The sequence below is a fragment of the Polypterus senegalus genome, chromosome 1, assembly GCF_016835505.1.
Source record: "Polypterus senegalus isolate Bchr_013 chromosome 1, ASM1683550v1, whole genome shotgun sequence".
NCBI lineage: Eukaryota > Metazoa > Chordata > Cladistia > Polypteriformes > Polypteridae > Polypterus > Polypterus senegalus.
In genome coordinates, this window is record NC_053154.1 from 300,310,559 (window position 1) to 300,334,104 (window position 23,546).

The 23,546-nt window shown below is 36.2% G+C and overlaps 1 protein-coding gene across 1 annotated transcript in view; it reads right to left on the reverse strand.

Moving 5' to 3' along the window:
• The window catches only part of LOC120514517 (F-box/WD repeat-containing protein 1A), a 140,444-nt gene extending 117,210 nt beyond the window's left edge, over nt 1-23,234 (reverse strand). The window contains exon 1 of the mRNA XM_039734932.1: nt 23,161-23,234. The gene's annotated coding sequence lies outside the window, so the exon portion shown is untranslated. The remainder of the gene's footprint in view (nt 1-23,160) is intronic.
• Nucleotides 23,235-23,546: the final 312 nt, after the last annotated feature.

Here is a 23,546-nt window from a genome sequence, read left to right on the forward strand (position 1 = left end):
TGGATGATGTTTATGTTAATTCAACTCTGGTTGACTGTTGTGGGTCTATTTGCACTTTTTTATAAGCTGCTCATCTTTGTTATTAAAATTTGTTCAGGCTGTGTGATTTAATTTAATTGATTTGTGTGCACGTCTCCGCGCGAAAACTGTTCTGGATGTTTATGTTAATTTAATTCTGTTTGACTGTTGTATTTGCACTTTTTTATAAACTGATATTGCTAATAGAAGTTGTTAATATTGTTCTGCATGTTATTTTGTTATTGTTTCAGTATTTGTGTTTGATATTCAGTTTCTGAACGGTTTAGGCACAAGCCAACAGTTTGGTGACGCTGTCTGAGCCTTATGTCACAATTTTTTTATTATTCACGGTAATACCATATACCGAGGTAAAATAGGGAGGAGGTTTGACGGTATCAAAATTTGGATACCGCCCTAACCCTGTATCAAATGCAGCTGTGAGATCCAGAAGGATAAGGAGTGATGAGAACCCTGGTCAGCGTCCATCAGGAGGTCATTGGTGACTCTAACAGGGGTGTCTATGTACTGTGAGAAGGTCGGAAACCAGATTGAAATTTTTCAAACAGATTGAATTTTTTGAGGTGATACTGAAGCTGAAATTCAATTTTGCTGTGTTAACCAGGAAGTCTTGTCTCGCTCATTCAGCATCAACATGTTTCGCTGTGTAAAGAGTTAACTTTTGTGCTCTTTTGTGTTTATCTTTGTGCGTAGTCAAGCCCTTAGTTATGGCTCCGAAACAATCTGCTACTGCTTCAGGGGCCATGCCCAAGCGCCAACGGAAGATGCTAACGATTGCCGAAAAGGTAAAAGTTTTGGATATGTTGAAGGAAGGGAACATCTACAGCGCTGCAGAACGCCATTACGGCATCAATGAGTCCACGATTCTTTTTATTTAAAAAGGAGGAAAAGAATATAAGATATACGGTCGCAGTGTCCTATAACCTGGGCACAAAACGAGTTGTAAGTGGATATAATAATGCGGTAGTCCAGATGGAATCTGCTTTAGGGATTTGGATTGAAGACTGCCGTTAGAAAAACAACAGTGGTGCTACACAGTCGCCTGAAGAGGCTCCTTTAGAAGAGCTGTAACGGTCTCCTTTGTTATACTGTAAAATTAAACTCGGACATCATTATCGGACAAGCCATTGTGTCATTGTTGGTGAGTAATCATAATTTAATTTTCTATGTACAGTACTTAGTACATGTACGTATGTTTAGTGTCACTGTACACACATTTTACTGTATACAATTTTTCTTGCATTTGTATGTATTTATTGCTGGTGGCCTGTCTGTTGTAATGACTGTAACATACGTGATATTGGAGACACTCAATATCTTTAATATTTAGGTTTTACTGTATATAAACAGTGTGTTTACATACATAATTTCAACAAATCTTACCTAATATCTAAGAGAATACAAAGGGTTTATGCTGTATAACTGTGCGGGAAAAGTTTAATAGTGTGGGAGAGTTTATAAGGGCTTAAAATATATAAAAATAACCATATGGTTTTTACTTCGTGGATTTTCACCTTTCATAGGGGGTTCTGGAATGCAACCACCGTGATCGAGGAGGGATTACTGTACATGAATTTTACATGACAACTTGTTAGATCACTCTGAATCTGTACTCAGCAAAGATTGCTATACAAAAATAAACTGAAATTAAAAGGGAAAGAGATAGATTTTTGTATTAAAAGATTTGAGAGGAAAAAAAAAATCAGCTTGCAACTTATTTCAGAATATAAAAGAATACATCCGAGTTCATACATGTTAAGGTGAGTAGTTTATTCTGTATGAAACATATAATTCTTCATCTACATATGAATGAGAAGTGAAGCAAAATGACACCTTTTATTGGCTAACTGAACAGATCACAATATGCAAGCTTTTGAAGCAGCTCAGGCCCCTTCTTCAGGCAAGTACATATGCTATTCAGTTTAAAGATTCTGCGTAATGAATGTGGTATATGTTGGTATCATCATGAATATTAAAAAAAAAATAATATTTAATAATAATCACTTTATTTTATTAAATAATAATTAGATGAAGACTGTTCAAACTTACTATATGTCAAAATAAAAAAATAATATTTATCAAAAATTTAAAAAAGAAAAACTAAACAAAAACAGTTAAGTAAAATAATACCTTTAAATTCCACTACTAGAGTTTACCCAGGTTGGCAAATAGCCCTACAAATTCCCATTTGACAACACAGGTTGCCCAGGGTAGTCTTAAATGTGTGATATAGTCTCCAGTCATCTACCACTACTTCTTACTATATGTTGTCTTTGGCCTTCATCTTAACATCTTATTCTCCCTGTTTTCCTCCTTCATCACAGTGCAACCCTCATTGCTCAAACATTCTACTTTTTAGACTCAACAAGCCTATATCAAGATGACACACAGAGAAAGTGTTCATTGCTATCTCACTGAACTGTACAAATCATGCAGAATGAACAAACTAGTACAGACCTTTTTTATAAGACAAATAGTATGTGATTTTCAGAATTGCCTACACTGCTTGGATAAAAGTGGTTTTAAACTGCTTAATTTTTACAATGCCCTTGTGACACAAGATTATCTAACAAAGTAATGGTTAATCAATAGAGAGTTTAGTTGTCAAATGAAACATATAACACAGTAAAAGGGATTGATGGTAGACATTATCCTCATTAACTATAAAGTATATATTTAAAATGACAGCAAAACTGGTCACAGAAAAACAGCTTCATTAGCCTTGCAACAAGCTGTTCTCAGAAGAATCTTAATCCGCTCCAGGGCTCAGATTAAAACCCCTTTCCAAAATGATGAAATACTTCTAATCAAGATGTTTTTTAAAGGTAGATTAAGAAATATTGACACAATTTTTCGGCTAAAACAAAAAAGGTTTTCTTTTATAAGTCGTAACAAGTCACTCAGTTGGAATTGCCAGTATTGTTCACTGCCTTGTAAGTAAGTTATTTTTAAGGATAGTTACATAACATATGTATTAGGTATTAAGTAACATATAATGCATCTTTGTACTCGACTGCTATTACCCAGAGACTTTTGTACTTGGCGATATAACTGCTAAACACATATCAACAAAAAGTAATCAGCAGAAGACAGTGATAGTTAACTTATACATTTATCATAATGATTTACCTGCTAAAACAAGATAATAAAAACTAGACAACAACAGATAATTTTTTAGTTTTATCTTTAAAATCAAAACAGCATGGTGTAGTATGTTCTTTAAAATATCTGCTAAAGTATGACCATTGATGCTCTTAAACTGCGTAGGCATTCACATCAATAAAAATTATTATATGCTGTTTGACAGAGATGAGTGTCAATATAGCTTTATGTGAAATAAACAGTAGCATACTGTAAATGGTAAGAATACTTATGTTAAATGGAAAACATGAATTCATCTTTCAATATTCATTAAAATTACTGCCACACAACAAATCTGTGCTAAAACTAAAATTCCATCAATAAGTTAAATGTATTTTTTATTTAAGAACAAAACGTTACAACAGAATACAACTCAGTCAAACATACAAGATTAGCTTAATTTAATTTTGCAGCAAACTGAAACCTATCTTTGCACTATTGTCGGTACTGGACTGCAGGCCAGTTCAAAATGAAACATTCACGTATGCAAAAAGGTTCACTTTAAGCCAGGCAATTTGGAGTTTAACTCAAAAAACCTACTTGATATGTTTAAACAAATCTGACAAAAACGTACATAGACATTGCCCAAAATAGGATTCAAGCTAACAAAATCAAAACTGTGCAGACTTAAATATAAAAAAAGTCTGAATTAGCTTAGGTCACCCTAATTATGGCAGTTCATAACAAATTAGATGATTTACTTTATTTGGTAGAAGTACACGACAAATAAGAATAGTGTGTCATATATGTGAAATATTAAAATAGTGTGCTTGAATTGTAATGTTTAAAATTAAATATTTTCAACTGTAATAGAAACTTGTCATTTCACACCCAAATATAGGTGTCCATAGATGGGTAGATCATTAGCAAAGGAACAAAAATCCAAAATTATATCAAATTTGCAATCACTGATCTTGAAATATTCTAAAATGTTACCTCACATACTTAAGTTTGGAATTTGTCAATTGTAACTTTCTGGGAGTGGGTTTTAGAGAACTAGGACCTCAAGTACAGGCAGTTCCCGGGTTACGTACAAGATAGGGACTGTAGGTTTGTACTTAAGTTGAATTTGTATGTAAGTCGGAACAGGTACATTATTTTAATAAATGCTATTGTTGACCGACTGTAACCAAGTGCTCTGCCAATGAATGATGGGGTTTCACCTCTCTCTGACCTTTTTATTATTTCTACTTTAATTTCAATGGTGATGGTTTTTCTCTTTTTTACTATATCACCAGCACTTGCATCAGATTTGTGTTTCAGAGACATTCTTGAAGGGTGAAGACAAAAGGTTAAGATGAGCTCTTCTGCACAGCACTGTACACGCTATCACAGCAGGAAGGCACCCTTCGACAACATGTCTGATGTACTGACAAGAGACAACTTCCTGCTATGTGCATTAACAGTACAAGTAGGCTTGCTACTGAGAATGAATGGGGCAGCGAGGGGCGATTCACCATTAGCCCACCACACAGTCACCTCCACTACAGTATGCTGCCTCCAGCGTCCGCCCATCGAGAACGAACACGATGCAGCCAAAGACGGGTAATGAAAAACCCACCACCACCCCCATTCAACAGGCAGCCATCCGAGGCACACTACAATACTATACACCCACCACCCCGTTCACCATCAATGGCCTCCGTTCAGCCACAACCAGGTCACCGCTTGCAGCATTACCAGCTGCCCACCAAGAATGAACGGGACAGCCATATGTGGTGGGTGGGCAAAGAAACGCCCCCCTCCGCTTCATCCACCCTGTGTCCAGTCCGGAGCAGTAGCTGCGGCGGTGTAGTGGACAGGCAGCAAACCATCCCATCAAGCCTTCGTCCTGCACAAAAGCGATAGCTGTGGCCCCAGTGAATATGGACCAGGGGTCACTACTTGCCGCCAGGAGCCGCCCAAGGGACACTACACTGTGCAAGCAGCGAAATCGCCCCCTCCAGCCTCCATCCAGCCACCACTTGCAGCACTCCCAGGCTAAAGATGGAGCGGCAGTTACAGAGGCGCATGCATCGCAGTTGCGGCCCTGTTTGTAAGTCGGATGTCCGTAACCTGGGGACTACCTTTGAATATATAAAAAAAATATATATCAACCTCGAAATAGTATAAAAATCACACTCCACATGCATACAGTATCTCACAAAAGTGAGTACACCCCTCATATTTTTGTAAATATTTTATTATATCTTTTCATGGGACAACACTGAAGATATGACACTTTGATCCAATGTAAAGTAGTCATTGTACAGCTTGTATGACAGTGTAAATTTGCTGTTGCCTCAAAATAACTCAACACACAGCCATTAATGTCTAAACCGCTGGCAACAAAAGTGAGTACACCCCTAAGTGAAAAATGTCTATAAGCTGTACACTGACTACTTTACATTGTATCAAAGTGTCATATCTTCAGTGTTGTGCCATGAAAAGATATAAAATATCTACAAAAATGTGAGGGGTGTACTCACTTTTGTGAGATACTGTATATTACCCATCTCAATTTTTTCAAAGCTCTGTCAGGAATAATTTTGACCTCTCGCAACCCATTAGGGGCTGTGGCTTTCTTTATTATAAAGGTATAATTTCCATCCAAAATTAGGTGTTTTGAGGATCTAGATGGACCAAAAATAAGGGAAACCGTATGCTCAGCCTCTAGACATCACAGATGACTTGTACATTAATTGAGTTAAACTGCTTATGGTTAAGAAGAGTAGCTTCATTCTTGCTAGGTGACCTTATTGCAATATGAGCGGAGTCAATTGTCATTATTATGTTAGGAAAACCAAACACTGCTACAAATCGCCTTTTTTTATGCTGAGCTACACAACCACACCATATAGAAACTGAACATTGCACCTCATCCATCAGATTATGGCTTCCAGCACAGCAGACATGATGGAACTGAAGCTTGGTCATAATATTCCTAACCTTTTGGCAAGTTCACTCTGGTGTATGCCTGTTGCCAGAAAGTCAACCATTTTTAAAACCGGGATAGCCTGATTTTGGGCAGTCTGTCTTTCTAATGCAAAGACCAACTCTGCATATAGCGCAAAAAGAATGGTTCTTCAAAGCCTAAATCTGCTTATAAGCCAGTCATCATCATGGGGAAAAAAAAATCTTGCCAGTTCCAAAAAGTTCATTCCCTTCATAAATGATCATGTGCATTATCTTCAAGTAGCGCCCAACAAGCCATGTTATGCCAAAACATTAGGCTATGAACAGGCTATTGGACATATTTATAGTTTTCTGTATGTAGGTAGTGAATCACATTTGTGATTCAAAACCTGTTCTACTTAATGCAATTACTGGCAACAAGTGACTGCACTGGTTTCTAATCCTATCAAGTGACAACAGGTATCTGAAAAACTGAAAACAACCCAGGTAAGTGCTTCAATAGAAATATGCAGCATTGACCCTCTTAAAGGGCAAATAAAACTGAGTCTATATGTCAAATTCATCACTTCCAAGGATGAATAGGTTTGTCACATCATCACACATAATAATGGCTCAGTGATACAAATTACTAAGAGTGTGAGTAGTCACTTTGCTGGTTTGGCTGCATTGCCCTACTTGTTCAAGGGTGTCACCATTTCCTTTTTTCTCAGAAATGTTGCATACAGACGAGTCAGACTTGCCATAAATTAATACAAGTTCTCCAGTCACATTTTCTTTAATAAATCCTGACTTTTGTGTGAAAAGTTGCATATGCACATTTTGAGTTCTTTTTCTGTGTATGTAAGTTTTATTAATTTGACCCTAGGTCTCTAATAGATCCACATATGACCAGTCAGCTTGTCTGAGGTAATACTGCAGGAGTGTGTGGAGGCAATGACATGAGTCTAATGCCATGAGGGATTAAGGAGCTTAAAAGGAGGTACAATAAATATCGTGACATTTTTGACGGTCTGTACTGGACCCAGCAAAGGAAAGAAGGAGGCCCTTGAAGTGGAAGATGATGAGCAGTATGTCATGGTGCCAATAGCAGGAGTTCCTCAGGGTTGTTTCTTAAAGGAGCAATAAATGGTCTTTTCAAGGACTGCTATACAGCTGCTTGTGCATGTGTGTGAATCCTTCCTCTGACAGTATTCACAGATGTACATATCTATATTTTATTATTTCGCATAGTACAGATATTTTTAACCTAAGAAACTGGGCTAACAGAAGCACATAAACTGGATTCAATGTGAAAACTATATGCACAAAGTTTATACTGTGATGTATACTGTAACCATGACAATTTTTAATTATACTGTGGTAAATTTATGTCCATTCCATCCACCCCATTGAAACTCCATTACTCGAATGAACAGGGTACAATGATGTCCACCAGGCAAGAACACCACTTTACAAAGTACTGCGCAGCTGATGGTAAAAGAATTGTTTCCATAATGCTGCAAGCATCACCTATTGATCGCGGTGATGTGACCTTTGATGAACTGTGTATCACTATGAGGTGATCCACTGACCTTGGGACACTGATTACAACATCACCTGTCCTCTGTCATTACCACACCATATTACAGTATTCCTAACAATTCTTCTTGGGTGTATTCTTTTTTAACTTTGTATTATTTTATTACAATAATATCACAGAGTATATGACCAGGTCTTTAAAGTTCTCAGATTATGAGGAGCTTGATCTGATATTTAGCAGCTGATCTATATTTTCAGTCATGTTCCTAGTAGATCATTGTAATTACTATAACCAGCTCAACTAGAGTTCTTAAAAAAATATTTTTCCACCTTAAAAAGGAACTGTGTGACAAATGTGACTTGCAAAACATTCAAAGGGTAACCATGTTTCAGAATAACAGAACTGCTCTGTGGAACTGGCTTGCTCACTTGCAAATCTTGCTTTATTTTAATGTACTGGGATAGCCATGTGCAGGTCTTGAAGGCGACCTGGGGAAAATGCTTAATGGACTGGATCGGTATATTGAAAGGAGTTTTGTTGTTTGGGGGCAGACAATGCACAAAAATAATGGTTTTTGGTAAAAGATTGTCACAGCATTATAATACATACTCTAATGCACACAAATTATACTGATTGCTGATGGCAAAAAAGATGCATGCCAAGCTGTTCCCTCCAGTGCTGGATTTATTCACTTAAGCAGGTATTCTACATTTTCCCCTTAAGGTATAGCACACTTCTATAGCTTAAACCATAAAATCAACAAAACAATTTTTTCAAATGCTTTTTGAAGAAAGCTACACTGATAAGTACTCAATTTCATATATGAGAACAGTTCAATTAAACAATTAAGAGAAAAAAAATTAAGTGTCTTAATATAGCCAGTAAATAAATTAAAGAATGAATAAAAAAAAAAAACACAAAAACCCATTAACAGAAACTATACTATTTTCAAGCTGACTTTGTTTAAATGTGAATATTAAATGAATACTCTACCTAAAAATGCATTCTCCTTTTTAGTATTTTACTAATACCATGTAGTTTGTAGTGTTGGCTGAGAAAAAAAATGTAATCATGATTTCATGAGGTGAAAGTACTTGACAAAGATTTAAACTGAATGGGACCCAATAGCGACTAACACTTGATAACAGCAAACAGTGTGAAAAACATCATTAGAATGTTACATAATCCATATATCCTTTAAACTTTGTTATGTTCAAAATGTGAAAAATGCATGTTTTCTTGGTATATTATTAACATTTCTGGAATACAAGATAAAGAGGAAAGATGCTTTACCAAAGAATGAGGTGGAAAGATGGATCTTCAGTACAAAACCTCAGTATTTTGAGAAATAGTCTTTCTTGTTTATTTTGTACGCTGAAGAATTAATACTATTTAAGCAAACAATACATGCATTTTTAGGTACCAAAACACAAAAACCGGGTTTGGTTCAATCATAATCTTTGTGAAGTACTTTTTCCACTAAAACATGAAATAAAAAACGTTTTCAGGACCACCACTACAAAGTGCATGCAAAGTAATTAGCATATAAAAATATATTTTTGGATATAGTTATTTTCTTAAACCAAGCAATAGATGCATAATAATGGTTTAACCCAAAACTGACAATTAACAGAAATTATACACAATTTTAATAAGCATGTTTTCCAGGTTCACCTAAAAACAAGCACATGAATACAAATCCGACGGTAACCCTACAAATGCTAATGCTAAATAAAAAATACACAAACAAAACTAATACAACATTTGACAACTTGATCTTTTTTGTACACTATTCAAAAACCCCACTCCCACTCTGCTGGGATGAAAGTTTCAATTACCCTAATATGTATGAACAAGTGAAACCTAGTATATTATTGGGATTGTTCACTTAGGAATTTCTCAAGTAGCAAGACAAAAAGAGGCCATGTAGTCTTTTCAGTCCACAAGCTCATTCAAATGTCCCAGGATTCCTATTTATTGTATGTGTTAATGGATATTGATTTTTTGATATTTGCTATTTTAAACTGCTGATTTAAAGGAGACACAAGCAGTGATGTATAACATACCGCTTATTTCTCAAAGTTGAAGGAGTATTAGAGTGAAAGCTATGCTAAATTGAGAAAGTTTATGGTAGGTTAAACATGTATGAAATTGATGCTGAAATCTGCCTGAAAAATCACGTAGAACATTCTGAACACAGTCATCATGCCTACTCCACAAACGAGTCAATTCTGTTTATAAAAAATGGGGGTGCCCACAAAGTTAAGAAAAACATCAAAAAGCAGATCAGAAATGATCAGAGGCAGAAAGCTAATTCAGGATTTTTTTCTCTCAGATGTTCAATGCATTTCAATACTTTTCTACTGCACAGCATGATCCAGTATGTCTGGTATCAGGTTTCAACTTAACACGTCACCATCAAAACACAAAAAAAAGAAGAGGAAAAAAAGAAAACAGGTAGCAAGCTGCTGAAAAGCTGACAGCTGCTATTTGCTAAAACTCTATCAAAGTATCTCAACATGATAAGGAAGTAAGACTCCTAATGAGGTTGACATCAACATTGTAGGGGAGATGCCCTTTCAATAAAGGTTTAAATGCGTGAAAAAGCAGACACCAACAGCAGATGGCCTTTAAGTTGCACAAAGAGGACAGAGAAGGCTAAGACATTAAGTTAAAGGTCTGTTATACCCTTTGGCCTCTCTGAAATGCTTTTAAAACCACCAGGGTTCTGGTAGCTTTATAACAAAAATAAAAGCGCAAAAAGGGATAATTCCTTGAGCTAAAGAAAAGAAGCTCACTCGTGTCGGCTGTGAATTGAAACTCTGCCCCCCGATCAACCAAAAAAAAAGAAACTAAAAAAAATCATTATAAGGCTTAAGAATGAATTGACACTCTTTCTTTGGGGACTAAAAAGCGGAAAAATTATAACATAAAATTTGGTTTATTTCTTGATGCATCATTTAGAAGATAAATTTCTTCAACAATTAAAAACTCCAACCTCAACACAATTAGTAACAGACCTTCAAGCTTTATTTCATTGCTATGTGCTTAATGGGTAGAAATACATTAAATCAATATTTAAATTTTATATTAATAGCATATTTTAACAAAGCAGGTGCCTATTGTGAAATTTATATTCAAGATCTTAAAAAAAATACATTTTCTATTTTCACTCTTCTTAATAGCATAAAATTTTAGTTGAAAAATATAATTTATGTAGAAATGAAAATGTTATAATTGCATCTGTTAAACAATACAAGGTAAAGTGTAATTTCAAATATCACTTATACTCACTGTCCATCCATCCATTTTCCAACCCGCTGAATCCAAACACAGGGTCATGGGGATCTGCTGGAACCAATCCCAGCCAACACAGGGCACAAGGCAGGAACCAATCCTGGGCAGGGTGCCAACCCACCGCAGACTTATACTCACTATAAACAATCATTATGATATAACCATATACAATATTCCTAATATAAAAGACGCAGCTCCTACTGTTAGACTCTAAAAAGAAACCAAGTAGGCAATTAAGTTGGACCTACTGCCCTCTATTTAGGAGTATCTTGGAAATGAAGTTTGGAAAAACACTGGGTAATTGTCCTGCATATTTCAGTCATTTATCCTTATTATGACCCATGAATACAGTTCAGTGGCATGCTTTATTTTCAGGAACCCATGTATTATCAGTTATAGACCATTTTTAGATATGAAGGACATCAAAGTATAGCATTTTAGCCAGTAATGTTGTACAATGTGAAAGGATATGAACCTATGTGCAACTGAAGCAGCACTGAAAATCCTATGGAATGGTGGCAAATACTTTGGCTAGCAAATTTATAGTCATGTAACTTGGTCTTAATTAAAACCTGCAGTGTGCCTTGGTAAAGAGCAAGGTGGCAAACAATGCACACAAACCATTTCAAGAAACACAAGTAGGATTACAATTAGTATCTGGACTTGTGTTGCTAATTTGCTTTGTGATACTGACCTCAGCCTCCTACGGTAATAAACATGAATATCTCCATTAATTGCAAAGAAAAAAAAAGAAGTACTTTGAAATGGTGTTCACAATGACTAAAAAAAACCTGATTAATTAAGATTTAAATTAATGAACAAGCACTGACTGTTTGCAACCTTAAGTCAAAGTTATAAAAAAAATTCAAAACTAAAAAAATAAATTACAAATAATTACCTAGACAAATGAAAATATACAATTATCTAGACAATTGAAAGTCAAATTATTTTGACAAATGAAAATACACACCAATTTGTACTTTTTTACTAAACAACCTGGATACTGTAAATGTAATTAAATTAAAATGGACTGAAATCTTTTGAGTAATATCCTAGCAATCAACAGCTCAAATTGACGTATCACAGTAAAGCACTACTAAACTATTAAGCCATATACACAAAAGGTGTAACCAACTCCTGCCTATTTTTTCTTTACAAGTATTATATGGAATTTATTCTCAAGAACCCAGTATTATAAAAAAAAAGACTTTGTGAATAAATATTAGGCTTACAAAAGTGTTTAATTAGTTTAGAAAAATTTAATATGTAGTATTCATGAGTGCAACTAACACCCAAGATGCATGCTACATGCAATACCCCAATCCTAAAAAAACAGGAGGAATATTAGCATACACAAGAGCCATAAAATGTAAATTATAATACTAGGTTCATGTGCTATGGGGGAACTGGAGCTTCCCAGTGGGAAATTTAACATGAGTTCCCTTACAAGTAGTAGGGCCCAGTGGGACAATTTAGAGATAAGTTTGTTACCTGAATTCACTAAGCTGACTTCACTGATGCAAAGCTAACCTCAGCTCATTAAATAAAGAAAATAATAATCAGCTCAGCCAAAGATGGTATTAGGTGGCCAAGTTTTTGGAGTGATATTATACATACTCAATATGTTCCCTTTATTTTATTACCAGCACAAAACAAATCTACCTTTAATTATTTTTGTGTGGATTGCCCAGTAAATTAACAATCACCTCAGTTTTTCCCCCAAACTGAAAAGCTGTGATATCACAAATGAGAATTGCAAAAATTCCCACAGAATATGAATGCAACAGGAGACTAGAGTTAGGATACTCAATTACAGTTCTGGGGTTCCACAGTGGCTGCAGATTTTCATTTCAACCAGTTTCATAATTACAAGTGAGGCCTAAGAGATAATGATTTAATTATTAATTAAATTAACTGTTAGTGCTTTCATTCTTCCAAAACAAATACTGAACATTTTTTGTTTTTTTGAGTACTTTATCTTTATGTTTTGTGCCGTTCCCTTTCTCTCATTTATTTCAAAACATTTTATTAGCAGATATACGTCATGATACCTGTACATAAGTATAAAAAGAAATATGTTAGATAGACAGCTGGCTGTTCCTTTGTACCTCATTATTAACTGATGGCTGGTTAAGAAAACAGGCAACAACTAAAGTCTAAATATAGTAGTTAAAAAAAATTGGCAATTAAGGGTGCTGAAATATAACAAGCAAGTTAATTTGCCAAAAAAATATCGCTTTTTTAGTAAATAAATAGTTTCTAATGAAGAAAGCTCCTGCTGGCACTAGAGAGCTCCAAGACTGTAACTGAGTACCCCTGGTCTACAGTATATCTTATACAGTAAACATGCTGGCATTAGCTACTCACAGTCATGTGTTGAATACAGAAGATATGGGCAGGTGTAAAGTCCTGAGTGACTTTGATAAGGGTTGATTCGTAATGGCCAACCGACTAGGTCAGAGCATTTCATAAATGACAAGGTTTGGTCAGAGCGCCCGGTCAACTTGATGAGTACCTACTGACTGTGATGCGAGGAGAGAAAAACCATGAATCACTGACAGGGTGGTGGCTAGCCAAGACACATCGATGCAAGAGGTCAAGAAAGGCTATCCCATGTCGTACAAATCAACAGAAGGGCTGCTGGTGTACAAATTGTACATAATTTTAATAATGGTTACTGGACTAATTTCTCACAACACACAGCAGAACAAACCCTGCTACATATGGGGCTGCATAGCCAAAGGTCAGAGTGTTTGTGCTAACCCCACCTACTGTCAAAAACACCTACAATAGGCATAAAAGTGTTGCAGCTGGACCTTGGATCAATGGAAGGAGGTCACCTGGTCTGATAAACTTATTTTTCTATTGCATCACGTGAATGACCAGGCACGTGTGCAGCATTTACCAAAGAAATTCACACTTCAAAAAGAACGCAACAGTAGACAAATTAAGCCTCAGTACAGAGATTTGTCTATCTGCTTGTCTCTCAGATGTCTGCTAGACCTGAAATACTGTCAGCTGCTTATTTGTATTTAAGATATGGATTGTTACAAAAAATACTTTGCTGAATCATTAGTTTCGACTTGAATGAAGAGATTACAATATGCAAGCTTTCGAGGCAACTCAGGCCCCTTCTTCAGGCAAGATGTAATCGATTACATCTTGCCTGAAGAAGGCCCGAAGCTGCCTCAAGCTTGCATATTGTAATCTTTTTAGTTAGCCAATAAAAGGTGTCATTTTGCTTGGCTTTTCTCTACATTCATAATGGCTAACATGGTACAACAACCTAGTACTACAGACTTGAATGAAGATAAGGCACAACATGCCTAAAATCACAACACCTACATAAAATCCGCCACACAACACATCATATTAGTGAAGTGTATGTTGGTAGTAGCAATTGCTGACCATATCACACAAATACATTTATAACAGAAAACAAGGAAGTTTCACTGGTCATTTCTGACTTTGACTTTTTCAGTTTCTTTAAGATGCTCTGTTTTAAAGATTACTGGTAATTATCTCTGCTAAGATGCTTGTCCTCTAAATATAACAGCACAAAATGTTTCATGATTGAAGCATTTCTCAAATATTATCTGCCTGGATTTGCTATTTTTATACTTTTTCTTGCATAAATGCTATTAATTTCTCTGTCATAAATTTTGAAATGAATTTTCTAAGTACAAACTTTAATTCCAAAGAATGACACAATATGGAAAATGATAATAAAAATCAAAAGCTGGGCCTGTTATAGTGTTTTCTCTAAATCAGTTTTTTGTTTATAAAATACTGTACCGTTTACTCTAAAACGGATTCCTGCGATAAGTTCCACAAAATTCAGAACAGAGTTCAGAAAAAAAAATTTGAAATTCAAGTTAAGACTATACTATGCAAAAATGAGATGGTCCTTTTCATCCCTACCACAGAGAACACAATGCCTTTCACTTCCATAAACAATGTGAAAGTTTGGCCTTCCAGATCACAGCATACATTTCCACTATGCTTCGATCTGTTTCTGATGAGCTCAAGTCCAGAAACATAGTGGCATTTCTGGATGTTGCTGATATATGGCTTTTGTTAAGTTAAATCTAAACTTACCTTTCTGGATGCCATAACAATGTTTACTTACAACAGTTTTCTGCAAGTATTATAAAACTCTTATGGTTATACCAATCACAGGAAGTACATCAGTTTTTAATGCAATGTCTCTTGATCAAAATAACAGAGCATTTTATCAATGATCCATTTTTATGCAAATTCTTGATAAAATCACATTTTCAAGATGTTTCTTAAACATTCCATACAGTTGAAGTCTTACATTGCCCTTGTCCCAACTTTTTTAGAAAGTCGCAAGAACCAAATTCAGGAAGGAGCTTGTATTTACAAAAACAAAGTCGCTATGGGAAAAGAAAAACAATAAATTCTTGAATAATTTGCCGTTTCTATTTAACACTAGTCAACTGTCTGTTTTCTTTCCATTGTATATACTATTCCAACTTTTTCTGGAATCAAGGTTTATAATACTCTATGAAGAGAAATTATCCTATGTAGCAAAATGCCAATGCTCTATTTAGCAATTTTCAAATTATAATAAAACATAAAGCTCATTTAATCACATTGAAATTCCCACTTTTTCTGTCTGTAGCATAATAAATTGAACCACCTGATAAAGAAGCACTGAAGTTTATTGAAAAGTAAAGTAATTGCAGAAATCTACACTGCAAGAATCATAACTCAAAAAATGCAAGCCACTATGATACACTATGATACTAGCAAAAGCCATATTAATAAATAAGATACCCTTTTCTTAGCTGGCTAATCTAATTTGAAAATAGGCTTCCATGCCCAGGATTTAGCAGCAGTAAATCTAAACAGGAGAAGTTAGCAAGACTTTCCACAAATGTGTACTTTTTTCATTATAATCATGAGAGGAAATGCAGGTAATGGGTGTAACAGAACAAGATGCAGAGCCAATCAAACTGAGACAATTCTCACTTACAACTGAGAACCATAGGGAAACAATAGGATAACAAAGGTCTAGAAAATGCCAAAACTAGTCATAGTAATAAATCATTCTTTATTATTATTTTGCAGGGTGTCATATGTTTTCTGACTCTTGGAGGGCCATTTAAGTTTTGTTTTAATCTGTAATGTTCCATATGTGTTTACTCTTTTGCATTCAGCCCATTCCACCTTCCTTACAAAAGCGTTTCTAAACATTTAGGATCCCACAACACCATTTTTACAAATTTATTTGATGACCCACTAGCAGCAAATGCAAACAACCCCTTGTTGAAAGAAAAATCACTTCATAAAGTGGAAACATCGCAGAGACACCTCCTTTCACTTAGGCGATCAAATCACAAGCCATTGACAGTCACTTGTGAACAACCAGCACCAACCAAGGGCGAAACTCAGTGACTAAGAAACACTGGCTTAAGCAACCCATTGTTACCTACTTGCAAACCAACAACTGTGAGCCATTATCCACTGGTGGAGCGAACCAGTGGTTGACACACTGCCTTAACACATACCCAGAGAGTGGATGGCAAGACTCAAAGATTGGTTAGCACGGTTTTTAAAATGGGTATTTGGCTTCTTTTAATAACAATCCTTAATAATAATAAAAGAAAACAGTAAATTTTAAAAGTGTAATAAAATGATTATTCTTTCATTAATAGAACACTCAAATACTGAAAATCTTACTAGCATTAAAAAAAAAAACACAAATGTTTCCACAAAATAAAAAAAAATGCAAAATGTGCATGAAAAACTAAACTTTTTTCTTTCTAAACAATAAAACAGGAATCGGTAAGATATTTACCTTTAACAATAAGTATCACTTTAATTTGTCTTGATACTTACTGTTATTTCAAGGGGCATGTTTAAATCGTTTCCTGTGGTAATAATTCTACATTATTTTCAAAAAAAAGAAAATGTTACGAAACAACCAATAAAATTTTAAACAGTGTCATAAAAAATTTATTTTTGAATGCTTCTTCTATGAATAGACAGAAGCGCGATCTCCGCGTCTGTGGAAGATTGTGTGTCCGTTGCTGGGGCAGGGCAATAGGAGGCTCACAGCAGTGCAGTGAAGCGCCACAGAAGCAAATCATAAAAGATCAGTGTTGCGCTATAAGTCCCAGTCTTGCACCCCAAAACACGAGGCTTAGCCTCAGTACTTTAGCAAAACCAGCTTTATTCAGCTTGAAACAGGAAAGGCACAGTTATTTATTGTAGCATGATCTGCAACTCTGCTATACACAGACACAGCAATCAGGCAGGGTTTTGGCAAGGTCAGTGACCAAGTAATCCTGTTATCTGCACTTACAATTTACATGTTCCTAACCTTGCATCACCCATCCAGCATTAACTTTGGCAGATAGACGCAGCATAGCTGTAAGCCTGCTACTGCCCCGTACAGACGCGGAGATTGCACTCCAGTACACTCTTCGACATGCTGTCTAGTTGCGGGAGGTCCCAAGAGAGTTTTTGCTCTGTCTTTCAAGAAAGTTGACAGTGTCGACAACGAAATTCCGAATTCACTGGCAACGTCTTTTTTCTTTTTGCCACAATCAAGAGCTGCAAAAAATGTGTTATTTTTTTTAATATGAACTGTTATTGTTTTTTCGTGTCTGCCGTTTCTATAGGAGGGTGAAAATGAGTTAAATTCCAATGGATGTTTTTCAAATGTTGCAATAAGTAAAAGGTATCACTGAAAACAGCAGGAAACAAAAAAGGCAAAAAAAAAAAAACACAGTACGAGGAAAGTTCGAAGAAAGAAAAAAAAAATTAGTGTTTCTGTTTGGGGATCGTTGTACAAAACTGAGCTGCGGCCACAAAACTAACTTCTCTGTGGATGATTCATTCACGCATTTCAAAGTCTTTTGTGCACTTCTTTGTAATGAAAGTATCTGCTGAATGTACTTCGTAGTAACGAGATTTCTATAGACTCATGTCATATGGGGAAGCTGTCAGGACCATAAAAATACTTTGTTGTAATGAAAATTTCGTTGTGAAGATATTCGTTGTAACGGAATTTTACCTGTATATATTGCAAAGTTGACAGACTCACTCATTCACTTACTTATCAACAAAAATACTATTTCATATTTAGCTGAAAAGCTGAAATTTGGCAAGATGGTACAATGGTCATTCAAAAAGTTTTAGCACTTTTATATTTTTGTTGGAAACGATGCAGGCGTGAGAAGTAGTAATTGGTCATGTCTGAGAGTGTCATGTGACTAGTTCTGTTTGGCAATGCCCATGCAGTTTAGTATAAGAGTTGTCACGTTGTGGTGAAGATGGCTGTGAAAAATAAACTGCACCAAAGAGGAACAGCGTTCTGTCTTATACTTATTGTGGACAGAAGGTGTTCCGGGAGCACAAATTCATCTCTGCATGTGTGCTCAGTATAGGGATAAAGTTCTCTGTCATAAAGTCATCTATTAGTGGACTGAACTGCTTGAAAATGGCCGTATTAGTGTGACGGATGAAGAGCACTCAGGACGTCTAACAACGACCACGAGGAATGAAGAAAGAAACCTGATGTGAAAGAAGCGGTGCATCAGTAACTACGCGCTGAACCAAAACCATTTTGCGCTGATGACATTAAAAAGTTGGTATGACGCTGGGAAAACTGCATTACAAAGGAAGGTGACTATGTAGAAAAATGAGGTACCGTATTTTTCGCTCCATAAGACGCACTTTTTTTCCCCCAAAAGTGGGTGGAAATGTCTGTGTGTCTTATGTAGCAGATATTGCGTGACAGACCGTGATGTGTATTACCTGACAAAAGTCAACATCCAGGGGTAAAGGGCGACAATCAGCTGTTAATGGAGACAAAACTCACCGTTACGTTACAGGCATTTCCTCTCTGCTTGGAGGAATGTTAGGCTCATTGACTCGGCATCTAATCCTTGCGTATAGAGGAGTTACGAAATGTAAACAAATGTAAACAAAGACAAGATGGCATTGACATCTCACGAGGGAGTGAAGTGAGTACAGAAAACAAAACACTCAGCAGACAATATTTTGCACATTATCGCTGAGTCGGATTCTGATTTTTCAGAATCTGATTTTGTTGAGAGTGATCAGGAGATCGAGCAAGAGAGTGAGGAACTGGCATCAGCCGATTGGACACCAGCTGATGGCGCACCAGCTGATCGGCTGTCGGCTGAGCCATTCTCACAGCCGATGCACCTACAGCAAGGTTCATGTGGGAGGAATACCCAGACATTGATCCGTGGCAGCCAAACTGGCTACCGGCCTTCACATGACAGATTACCAGCTGCTGGAATACTTCAGGCTGTTCTTTCCTGAGGCTGCCTTTCACTGTAAGATGCAACAAACAGGTATGCTGAGCAATTCCGCATTCTCATTTTTCAAAGTGGAAACCCACAACAAAAGACGAGCTGAAGGGGTTTGTGGCATGACAAATAGAGATGGGACTAGACTGGCGATATAACTTCAGGGAGCATTGATCCAAACGTGCTTTGGACAGGTTATGCCGTGTGACAGGTACATGAGAAAAATACAGTAATTTGTTTTTGAAATTCTTAATAAATAGAGTTTAAAAAAGTGCAGAGACTTTTTTAATGTCCCTCGTACATCTAGGGTAGTACAAATACACCAAGTAAGGACATTTCGATATATCAATATATACTGGTGTAAACCTCTCCTTTTATTTTTTTGCTTTTTATAGTAGTCATTAATAATGCACAAATGGGACATTCTAAAGTACCACGAGGAATGGGGCATACTCGTTAATGAAAATAAAGGCCACCTGCAGAAGCAAAGTGAAAGTAGCAAAATTCAAGGAAGCTCAAAAAAGATAATTTTAGCAAACATGCAATAAAGCTCAAAGCAGAACTATTGACATAACAGAATCAATAAAAGTGGCATGTCAAAGGTAGCAACTGCTTCATTTTTTTCCCTCAACCACTTTGCAAAAACAACTTCATTGTCAAAGTGTTTATCATAGTATATGTCTTTTCACTTTACCTTGCATTGTTTAGAAATGTTGCATAAAAAAATACATTCCCCCCCAGCTCCCCGTTTCATTTATTTTAATCCAGACATTTTTTTGAAAATTGTGTTGACAAAACCAGTGTATGCAGCATTGCCTTAAAAAGCTAGCTTTCTTTTTTCTCATCTCAACCCCTAAAAAAACTTCCAAAACTTAGTACCTATTTTTAGTACATTTTGCTATTACAAACTCACATGTGAAATGGAAAGTATTCAAAATGGAAACTCTGCTATTTTGCTTATCATTACATATTGTGATGCTGTTATTTGACATAATAAATGCAGTGAGATTCAGCAACCGGATGGTGACGGGGTGATGTACTTAGCTATATATACAGTTCATTTTACTGTGTCCACTGTGTGATTACACTTTTTTATTTTTTAAATACTGCATAGCCTTGCATTTTTGAAAAAGCCAACACTGTTTTCCATCTACATACAGTCATTATGTTTACAATACCAATTAATGATAAGTACTTTTTAAAATAAAAGAAAAAGAAACAAAGAGTTTAAAAAAGACAAAAAATAAAAACACTGCAAATTACAGTGCACCCGGAAAGTATTCGCAGGGCATCACTTTTTCCACATTTTGTTATGTTACAGCCTTATTCCAAAATGGATTAAATTCATTTTATTCCTCAGAATTCTACACACAACACCCCATAATGACAACATGAAAAAAGCTTACTTGAGGTTTTTGCAAATTTGTTAAAAATAATAATAAAAAAAAAAACTACACATGTACCTAAGTATTCACAGCCTTTTCTCAATACTTTGTCGATGCACCTTTGGCAGCAATTACAGCCTCAAGTCTTTTTGAATATGATGCCACAAGCTTGGCACACCTATACTTGGCCAGTTTCGCCCATTTCTCTTTGCAGCACCTCTCAAGCTCCATCAGGTTGGATGGGAAGGGTCGGTGCACGGCCATTTTAAGATCTCTCCAGAGATGTTCAATTAGATTCAAGTCTGGGCTCTGGCTGGGCCACTCAAGGACATTCACAGGGTTGTCCTGAAGCCACTCCTTTGATTTCTTGGCTGTGTGCTTATGGTCGTTGTCCTGCTGAAAGATTAACCGTTGCCCCAGTCTGAGGTCAAGAGTGCTCTGGAGCAGGTTTTCATCCAGGATGTCTCTGTACATTGCTGCAGTCATCTTCCCTTTCCCCTGACTAGTCTCCCAGTTCCTGCCGCTGAAAAACATCCCCACAGCATGATGCTGCCACCACCATGCTTCACTGTAGGGATGGTATTGGCCTGGTGATGAGCGGTGCCTGGTTTCCTCCTGGCATTCACACCAAAGAGTTCAATCTTTTTCTCATCAGACCAGAGAATTTTGTTTCTCATGGTCTGAGAGTCCTTCAGGTGCCTTTTGGCAAACTCCAGGCGGGCTGCCATGTGCCTTTTACTAGGAAGTGGCTTCCGTCTGGCCAGTCTACCATACAGGCCTGATTGGTGGATTGCTGCAGAGATGGTTGTCCTTCTGGAAGGTTCTCCTCTCTCCACAGAGGACCTCTGGAGCTCTGACAGAGTGACCATCGGGTTCTTGGTCACTTCCCTGACTAAGGCCCTTCTCCCCCGATCGCTCAGTTTAGATGGCCGGCCAGCTCTAGGAACAGTCCTGGTGGTTTCGAAGTTCTTCCACTTACGGATGATGGAGGCCACTGTGCTCATTGGGACCTTCAAAGCAGGAGAAATTTTTCTGTAACCTTCCCCAGATTTGTGCCTCGAAGAGAATCCTGTCTCGGAGGTCTACAGACAATTCCTTTGACTTCATGTCAGAGCACAAACCAAGCATGAACTGTCAACTGTGGGACCTTATATAGACAGGTGTGTGCCTTTTCAAATCATGTCCAATCAACTAAATTTACCACAGGTGGACTCCAATTAAGCTGCAGAAACATCTCAAGGATGATCAGGGGAAACAGGATGCAGCTGAGCTCAATTTTGAGCTTCATGGCAAAGGCTGTGAATACTTATGTACATGTGATTTCTCAGTTTTTTTATTTTTAATAAATTTGCAAAAACCTCAAGTAAAATTTTTTCACGTTGTCATTATGGGGTGTTGTGTGTAGAATTCTGAGGAAAAAAATGAATTGAATCCATTTTGGAATAATGCTGTAACATAACAAAATGTGGAAAAAGTGATGCACTGTGAATACTTTCCAGATGCACTGTAACTGATGCAGCCAAACTACAATGGATCAAAATGAAGCATGATTTTTTTCTGTAGCTGATGAAGATGCCGTTTTTCAGAATGTGATGAAAAGAGAACAGGACGGTGCTCTTGAGCTTGTAAAAGTAATCAATAATTGTTTTTATTTTTTGGAAACATTAACTCAGATCCTATACTGAAGCAGTACTAATCTAATTTTTGCCATTGATGCTAATGAAGTCTAGAGATTTATAGCCGATTAGATTTGATAATGTTATGAAGGTGATTTACAGTTCATTTATTCAAATACTCTAATTTGGTGATGTCCTCTAATACGGATCTATTTCACACCAAGAATTGTTATGTAACATGTCCAATAGTAAGCAGCTCATGATAACTAATATTATTAGCCATTGGCTTTAAAAAAATGCAAATACCGTACGTAGAAAAGTACTTAGCCAGTTTCATAGTATTTCTGATACATCTAATTAACCAACAGCAGTATAACTGAGGCCCCTTCATTTAAAAAACTTTCCTGTGCAAAGCCAGGTAGCACAGCCAGAATGTTCAAAAAATAAGAAGCGGAGTATATATAGTCTTAAAATAATATCAAGTCTAAGTTGTGCCAATCAGTACTTCAATCAGTGTTAGTTCACTGACCAAATTATGAACAAATTGAAAAGATTAAACGCTAAAAATGGAACTAATAATTAAAATTACAACTAAATAATATAATTAATATTCCAACCAAAACAGAGGTGGTGTGGCAAAACTTAACCAGACTAATCCAAATTAAAAGGTGGCTTGAGTGACACACAGTAAAACTGTATATTTTATAAGTGCATAATATAACTGAAAACAGTAAATCCACAATTTAATATTTAAAGCTTGTACAGCTATTAAGAATTAGTGAGCTCTGTATTAGATCCCCATAATTTCTTAAACATCTGCAAAACATCACAAAAACTAGAACCAAACAAGCAAATCTTTAGTTAAAATGAAATACGAATTTAAAAAATGACTTAAGAATGTCAGAATGAAACAAATACAACAAGAATGCTGTATTTATGAATAAACACATTATCAAACAAACCTGTCTGAAGACATTTTTGTCTGCAATAATCTTTCTAGGAGGCTCCACATTGTGACAATCATCTCTTTCAGCAGAAGTCTATAAAAAGAAAAAGTAAACATTATCCCAAAGTTCTGTTTGCATATTTATTGTTTAGTTGTATATTTGTGATATTATACTAGCTATCTTTAGCTGAACAATCCATCTTCAACATTTTCTTAATATTGGTCAGCAAAGTCAAGAGACATATGTGCAATACTGAGAAACCATAATGGTTGAAATAGGCCAGGTCACCAAAAGAGACAATTACATGCAAGTATGCACTCGCACAAAGGCACCTTGGGGTTATTTATCAAAAAAAATAAATAAAAATGCCTTTGTAACATTAGCATATTAAAGATTTTCAA